The 8,726-nt window shown below is 36.4% G+C and overlaps 1 pseudogene; it reads right to left on the bottom strand.

Annotated features, from left to right (window-relative positions):
* Positions 1-4,831: 4,831 nt before the first annotated feature.
* On the bottom strand, positions 4,832-5,418 carry LOC101964933 (transmembrane protein 126A pseudogene; annotated as a pseudogene).
* Positions 5,419-8,726: the final 3,308 nt, after the last annotated feature.

Raw genomic sequence — 8,726 nt, 5'->3', positions numbered from 1 at the left:
TTGCAGATTCTAAGTGCAATCACTTGCATTCCCATGTGAAAAGAGCCAAGAAAGGTTTGCAGACACCAGAAGCCCAAAGAGACAAGAAACAGATTTACCTTCCCCGAAGCACCAGAAGGGAATGTAGGCCTGCTAAAGCCTTGATTTCAGATTTCTTAACTCCAGAAATACAAAAAGTTTAAATCCACAGATCTTGTGGTAATATATTATAGCTTCTCGAAGAAACAAATCCAAGTACACATTGAGGGTTTCCCCACAGGACTGGATGGAGAACCTACAGACTCCTGAAAGACACTTGAGAATGTTCTTTGAAGGATCAGCTTCCTCTCAGAGCTGTCTGTGGGTTCTAAGATAAGCACCAGTCACTCACTCTTCTTTCAAGACCCATGAGGTCACCCTCTCAGGCAGAGATGAAGGGCATCCTTAGCTCAGGAAGGTGCTGAATAAGCTGATTCATATCTGTGTCCTTCCCTCTCATGGACCCACTCCTGTCTGTTCTAATATGTGAATTCCTTGATAGTGTTTCCTTAAACTCTGCACCTGCTTATGCTCATGCTCAATTCCAGGTTTTTAATAATAGAATTCTTATTAATTATATATTCCATAGTTAATATCTTTCCCTATCATGCCTGCAATCTATGGATTTCACTGCCCTCCTTGCTCAGGAGTTGCTGCTTTCCATATTTGTTACCCCAGAAGCTCAGCTGGCCTCTCTGTCCCTGTCTACACCGTGGTCTCTGTCAGAGGTCTCAACTGCAGAGCAGTTATGAAAAGAATAATAAAAGCACTTATCATACTCATCAGTAAACCATTAACTTGTGGGGTGCGTGGTGGAAATTGACACCAAGTCACACCCCCACACAGATACAAACCTACCTTGCCACATCTGGCAGACAAAGAGTTGAAATGAAACTTGTTGCAGAATATTAAGTTCTCCTTCCTGTCTCTGAACCTGAACAATAAAAGGGATATTTTACAATGGAACCACCAAATTATTTTATCATGAAACAACCAAATGCCTCTGTAGCAGCAGGTCCAAGTTTGCAAGTAAGGAAGACAGCACCTCATTTGTGACTGACATAGACCAGGGATGATGTGTGTACTCCACAAAATTGAAGATGTCTTTTTTGGTCAACCTCTCACATGAAACATGAATGCCTACAAGAGGTTCAAGAGCAATTTTATCAAAAAAAGATTTTTAAAATTTCAGATTTACAGTTTTACACAGTATGATACTGAGTGCTTTGATGAATATAAATATTTTGGAAATTCAAGGTTATTTTTGATAACTATAGTCTTATGTCGATTTCAGGATTCATTTTATTTATTTTTAAAAAATATTTTGTTTTGGTAGAAAAAGTTTAGAATACTGAATGATGTACAAGTTTAGAATACTGAATGACATACATAAATACTGACAAATGATGGCTAGGTGTTATCTTCTTAGATCCTCTATGCACATAGGCTCCGTATACATTATCTTGGCACTGGATCCACTTAGAGGAATAAGATGATAAGAAAGAAAACACAGCAGGCCATTAGAGTAGCTGTGAGCCCAGTTCTGTAGTGAGAGGAGCCTGTCAGAGATTGAGACAGCAATCCAGGAGCAATTTTCTGTTCCTCTTGAAAGAATTCAGATGTGACAGAGTTAGAATTACACAAGTAGGTGCAGTAAAAGTTAAGCAGTGACCCTGGCTTAAAGCTACTCAGCCCAGACAGGAATTAATATGAATGCAGCTTCACAGGCAGTTTCCAGGTCTTTTTAAGAGACATGTGGGTTCCAAGACCCACCACACCTTTGGAAAGTATAGGAATATGGCTTCAAACTGATATCTTGACTTTAGTCTGTGCTCCCAGTTACAGGCAGTTCACAAAGGTCATTTCTACCATGTGCACAGCTGTTCAGTAACACAGCTGACATTGTACCTTTATCAGTATTCCAGGCCAACAGATCTAGAAAGTGAATTCCAGGACAAGGTCAAATTCTACAAATTAGACAAAGGCTGTGTTAACCCTTGGCTTATACAATGTCATTTCAATAATGTATTGATTCTTGGTTCTAATTCTTGTTCTATAGGTGGCTTATTAAGGAAGTTGGGACTTAATCCCACATGATAAAGATTAGTGCCTACTTTTTATTCTATTAGACATAGAGTCTCTGTATAATTCCTAAGTCCTCCATCCACTTTGAATTGAGTTTTGTGCATGGTTAGAGATAGAGGTTTAATTTCTTTTTCTTTCTTTCTTTCTTTCTTTCTTTCTTTCTTTCTTTCTTTCTTTCTTTCTTTCTTTCTTTCTTTCTTTCTTTCTTTCTTTCTTTCTTTCTGTTGTTGAAGTTGCTATCTTTTCTCCAGTGCATATTTTTGGCACCTTTGTCTAATGAAAGATAATTTTAATTTTGTGGGTTATTCTTTGTATTCTCTATTCTGTATGATTGATCTACCAGTCTCTTTTGGTGCTAATACCATGCTGTTTTTCTTACTATTGCTGTGTAGTATAGTTTAAAGTCTGGTATAGTGATGCTACCTGCTTCACTCTTCCTGATAAAAATTACTTTAGCTATTCTGGGTCTCTTATTTTTCTAGATAAATTGCATAATTGCTTTTACTATTTGTATGATAAATGCCATTGAAATCAGAATTGCATTAAATCTGTTTAGTGCTTTAGGAAGTATGGTCATTTGGATAATATTAATTCTCTCTATCTAATAGTAAGGTATATCTTTCCATTTTCTAAGGTCTTTTTTGATTTATTTCTTTAGGGTTCTGTAATTTTCATTGTATAGATCTTTCATCTCTTTCATTAAGTTGATTCCCAAGAATCTTCTTTATTTTTGAGGTTATTGTAAATGGGGTAGTTTTCCCCATTTACCTCTCAGAGGCTTTGTCACTGATATACATAAATGTCTTTGGTTTATAGGAGCTGATTTTATACCCTGCTATTTGCTGAATTCATTTAGTACTTCTAGAAGTTTTCTGGTGAAACTTTTTGGCATAGAGTCATATCATAAGCAAACCGTGCTAATTTAAGTTCTTCTTTTCCTTTGCATACCCCTTTAATTTCTTTCATCTGTCTAATTGCTCTGGTGAGTGTTTCAAGAACTATGCTATATAGAATTGGTAAAAGAGAACATCCCTGTCTTGTTCCAGGTTTTAGAAGGAATGCCTTCAATTGTTCTCCATTTAGAATGATGTTGGCCTGAGGCTTAGTTTAGATCACCTTTATGATGTGAGATATGTTCCTGTTTTCTGTAATTTTTCTAATGTTTTGAACATGAAAGGGTGCTGTATTTTGTCAAATAATTTTCTGGATCTATTGAGTTGATTGTATGATTATTATCTGTGAGTCTATTGATGTGATGAATTAAATTTATTGATTTCCATATGTTTCTTTACCAACCTTGCATCTCTGGGATGAATTTCTCTTTATCATAGTGCACAATCTTTTTAATATGTTTTTGTATTTTATTTGCCAGAATTTTATTAGGAATTTTTGCATGTATGTGCATTAGAAATATTGGTCTTTCTTTGATGTGTCTTTGCCTGGTTTGGGGATCAGGGTCACATTGACCTCATAAAATGAGTTTGGAAGTGCTGCCTCTTTTTTTTATTTCCTGAAATAAATTGCAGAGTATTGGTATTAGTTCTTCTTTAAAGGTCTTGTAGAACTTGGCTATGTATCCACCCGGTCCTGGGCTTTTCTTGGTTTCTAGGCTTCTGATGGCATCTTCTATTTCCTCATTTGATATTGGTCTGTTTATATTGTGCATATCTTCCTGATTCAATCTGGGCAATTCATATGACTTAAAAAATTTGTCGATGCCCTCAATGTCTTCTATTTTATTGACGTATAAATTTTCAAAGTAATTTACAATTATGCTCTGTATTTTTGTAGTATCTGTTGTGATATTGCCTTTTTTCATCATGCATGCTGGTAACTTGAGTTCTCCCTCTCCTTCTCTTAGTTTAGCATAGCTAAGGATCTGTCAATTTTATTTATTTTTTTCAATGAACCAACTTTTTGTTGTCATTTTTTTTAATTGTTACTTTTGTTTCAATTTCATTGATTTCATCTCTAATTTTAATTATGTCTTGCCTTCTACTGCTTTTGCTGTTGGTTTGTTCTTCTTTTTCTAGGGCTTTGAGATGTAGTGTGAGGTCATTTTTTGTTGACTTTTTTTTCTTTTAAGAAACAAACTCATGCAATGAATTTTTCTCCTAGTACTGCTCTCATAGTGTCCCAGAGATTCTGATATGATGTGCCTGTGTTTTCATTTACCTCTAAAAATTTTATAATATCCTCCTTAATATTTTATGTAACCCATTGTTCATTCAGTAGCATACTGTTAAATGTCCAGGTGATGGAGAAATTTTAGTTTTTATTGTCATTGATTTCCGATTTTATCCCATTATGATCTGATAAAATTTGTGGTAATATCTATTCTTTCTTTTATTTGCTAAGAGTTGCTTTGTGAGATAGTATATAATCTATTTTAGGGAAGGATCCATGTGCTGCTGAGAAGAAAGTGTATCCTTGGGGGCTGGGGATGTGGCTCAAGTGGTAGCATGCTCGCCTGGCATGTGTGCAGCCCGGGTTCGATCCTCAGCACCACATAGCAACAAAGATGTTGTGTCCGCCGAAAACTGAAAAATAAATATTAAAAATTCTCTCTCTCCTCTCTCACTCTCTCTTTAAAAAAAGTGTATCTTCTTGATGCAGGTTGAAATATTATATATATGTAAGCTAAGTCTAAGTTATTGATTGTGTTATTGAGTTTCATAGCTTCTTTTTTATCTTTACAACTTTATTTTTTATACACATTGGCTGCAAATCAGTGAATTTCTAGTCCTAGTTCAGTTAATTGAAGGGCCTTTATAAGTAATTTATATTTTCTAGACCCAAGGTATGCTACAAACATAGTGTGAAGTAAAATGGGAAATAACATTTTTCTGAAGATAGGCTTAGAAATTTTAATCCAATAAGTTAAGATGTTTTCTTTCTGTGGTAGCAGGGCTGATTGATACCTGGCTGCTAGGCCACCATTTTCAGGAATAGCCAAAAAAACAGGGTACAGACCTCCTAAAACTATTCAAACAATTCCACCTGTTGTCTCAGTACAGGTTTCAAAATTCAAATCACCTGTACTCGAAGGCAAACTTAAGAAACCTTTAAAAATGCTTTTGCTGTCAAAATGGGAGCACTGCCATTGGTAAGCCAGCAGCTATTTAGGCCTGTGTTACATGCAAGACATGCCAAAAACACTGTTTGGTATTAGGCCACAGAAAGTAGCATTAAGTCCAATATATTTGGATCCATGTTCAAGATGATTCCTTTCTGCTTCTGATAGTTGTTCAATGTTTGATCTATGACATCAAAAAAGTTTTCCTTGATAGTATCATGTGGTTTATTGTTTTCCATCTTGACCCTACTGCTCTCCTCCCAACAGGTGCCTTTCCAGTTTTTCTAACATGCCTGGGCTTGAGATACAACATTTTCTCCATTCCTCCAAGTGCAGCAATCTTCGGCAGACACCTGTAGTTTTTTATTTAACTTTTGTTGGGAAGATTACTCCAGTGGTGAGAGAGGTCTGTTAAAGTCACCCAAGATTATTTTGTTGTCATCAATTTGACTGTTGAATTTGAGAAGAATTTGTTTGATGTCTATAGCTTCACCATTGTTTGGGGCATATATATTTAGGATTATTATATCTTGTTGGTGTACATACTTGAGCAGTATGTAATGTGCATAATTATCACTTTTGATTAACCTTGGCTTGAAGTCTCCTTTATGTGATACAAGGATGGAGACCCCTGCTTGCTTTTCCAAGCTTTCACCTTCAGTCTATGGATTTTTTTTTTTAATCAGATGAGTCTCCTGGGGTTTTCATATTGTTGGGTCTTTTTTTAAAATTCAGTCTGCTAGCAGATGTCTTTTGATTGGCAAGTTTAAGCCATTAACATTCAAGGTTATTTTTGAGACATGGTTTGTATTTCCATCCTTATTTATTTATTTTTGTTATTTAATTTGATTGACTTTTTTCTTTGATTACTTTTTCCTTTAGGGTACTACCTTCCTCTGCTGATTTTTATTGTTCTTGTTGCTGTTTTTTCTCTTCATGGAATATTTTGCCAAAGATGTTTCCTGGTTATAAATTCTTTTAACTTTTGTTTATCATGGAAGGTTTTTATTTCATCTTCAATTCTAAAGCTGAATTTTTCTGGATACAAGATTCTTGGTTGGCACCCAATTTCTTTCAGAGCTTGAAACATTTTGTTCCTTGTCTTCTAGCGTTCAGGCTCTGTGTTGAAAAATCTGCTGTTATTCTAATTGGTTATTCCCTATATGTATTTTTTTTCTTTCTCTTGTGGCTTTAAAAATTCTCTCCTCATTCTGTATGTTGTACATTTTCATTATTATGTGCCTTGGTGTGGATCTTTTATGATTTTGTGTCCTGTAGGCTTCTTGAATTTTGATTTCCAGTTTATTCTTCATGTTTGAAAAATTTTAAATATTATTTTATTAAATAGATTGTTCATTCCATTGGTTTGGATCTCTATGCTTCCCTCTATCCTAATAATTCTTAAACTTAGTCTCTTTATGCTATATACATAGTTTTTCAATGTTCTACTTGTGGTGTCTTACCATTATCACTGTGAGGCCTATGTTATTTTCAAGATTATATATTTTATCTTCATTGTCTGATGTCCTAACTTCTAAATGATCTACTCTGTTGCTGAGTCTTTCATTTGAGCTTTGAATTTGTTTTTTCTTTTATTTCAAGGATTTCTGTTTTTTTTTTCTTTTAAGAACCTCTATCTCCCAGTTGAGGTGATCTTTTGCTTCCTGTATTTGTTTATGTAGCTTCTTGTAAAAGTGATCTTTCACTGTTTGTAGTCTCTCTTTTATATCTTCCTTGAGTTCAGAGAACATTTTAACCACATATATTCTGAACTTTTTCTCTTTAATTTTTCTGCTGTGCCTGCCAATGATTCCAATGATGTGGTGTCTTCATTGGTTTGTGGCAGTTTCTTCCCCTTGTCTTTTCATGTTGCTTGTGTGTATTCCTTTCCAGCTCTGTGGGTCTGGGTTGTTATTGTTTATACCCTATAGGTTTATAGTGCTCTTGTAGGGTTCCAAGATCCTTTCTTTGTCGAGAAGTCAATGTTAACAGATCCCAATATCAATAATATATCACCCATCAAAAATTTGTTGTTATTAAAACATTTATAATGTAGTCTCCATGAACAGAAATGTTGGTTTCAATTATTATCTAAAATATAATCAGTAGTTTCCTAAACAGTTTATAGTTTTTGATGGTGGACAATGAACTGGGATTGGGTGTAGGATGGAATGCTGATGGGGAAAGATGTGAGGGTATAGAGTTAATATGTCTTAGGAAATGTGAAAGAGAAATCTAATGAAGAGGGTTAGTAGCAAGAGACTAGGCAGGAAGTAATTTAGGATAGACAAGTATGTGGGAAGAAAGTAGAGTACATAAAACAAACACACATATATATTTAGAAAAATACATGATGTTAAAAGTAAAATTTGGAGTGGGAAAGAAAAATGAGAAAAGTGAAAACTGAAAGAAAAACCTAAAATAGAAAAAAGAAAAATGGAGGGCATATACAGCACCTCTATATTATATTATTCAGATGACTCAGTCCTCAAAATCCTATTTCATGCAAAGTTCTTTGGTTTACACATGTTGAGGATGTGAGGGCTGGAGGAGAGAGGAGTAGAAGAGAAAGAAAAAAATACTCCAAAGAAGAAAGCAGGGTTGTTACAAGTTTTAGAGGTTATTTCTTTTCTGTTTCTCTTTGTATGCAATAGGTGGGGCTGTCCTTTTTAAGTTGGTGTCTCTGCCCTCAGTAAGGTGTAGGTAACCAGCATTGAAAGACTGATCTTGGTGCAGGGCATCTAGAAGCTGGGATTTTAACCTGCCAGTCTTTGCAGGGAGGCTACACCTGAAGGGTCTCTTTTTGGGACTACTCTTCTGACTTATGCATCCGATATTATCTCCCTTTCTTGCCTGGATATTTCCCAGATACTGTTCTCTCTGTTGCACTCTAAACTTAGGCCCATCTCCATCACTTATCAGTTCCCACCTGCGGGACCTCTCACACACAGGCTCACATCAGGTGGGCGGTGCCCAGGTCACACTGCACACCTTCTCAACTGGGAGCTTTTTTTGTGTTGAGTGGTCCCTGTGCTGAAATCACTGATTGGGGAATGGGGCAGTTGGATACCGGGTACCTGGCCAGACAAAGGTTCAATCTGGGAGCAGATAGCTGCCCCCACCAAATATGGTGAGAAAAGTTATCCAAGTTGGAGTTGGTCTGCTTCCAGCACAGCAGTGTCTGTAGAGGTGGGGGAGCCAGGTGATGGATTTGTGTGGTAGGTAGGTTTCAGCCAAGTGACCTGCATGGGAGTAGAGCACAGTTTGGAGTTCTGCAGAGGTTCTGGTAGGTGATTCTGCTTAGCCGCTTCAGATTCTTGCATGACCTAAAATTGTGAGCTTTGGGTTTCCTCCACTGCAGGGGTCCGGAGTCCTACTCGATCCCTGAGGCTCTGAGCCCTGTGCTGGGGTCACAGAACTAATGATTTATGCAGAAATCAGCTGTATATGGGTCCTCTTACCCTCTCTGAGTTGCAATATTCTGAGTAAATGAGACCTGGGTAACAGAGCAATACAGGATGCTGCCTCCTTCTGGCCTGCCAAGGAA

This window comes from Ictidomys tridecemlineatus, chromosome Y (genome assembly GCF_052094955.1).
Source record: "Ictidomys tridecemlineatus isolate mIctTri1 chromosome Y, mIctTri1.hap1, whole genome shotgun sequence".
Classification (NCBI taxonomy): Eukaryota; Metazoa; Chordata; class Mammalia; order Rodentia; family Sciuridae; genus Ictidomys; species Ictidomys tridecemlineatus.
This window is presented reverse-complemented; position numbering and strand designations above follow the sequence as displayed.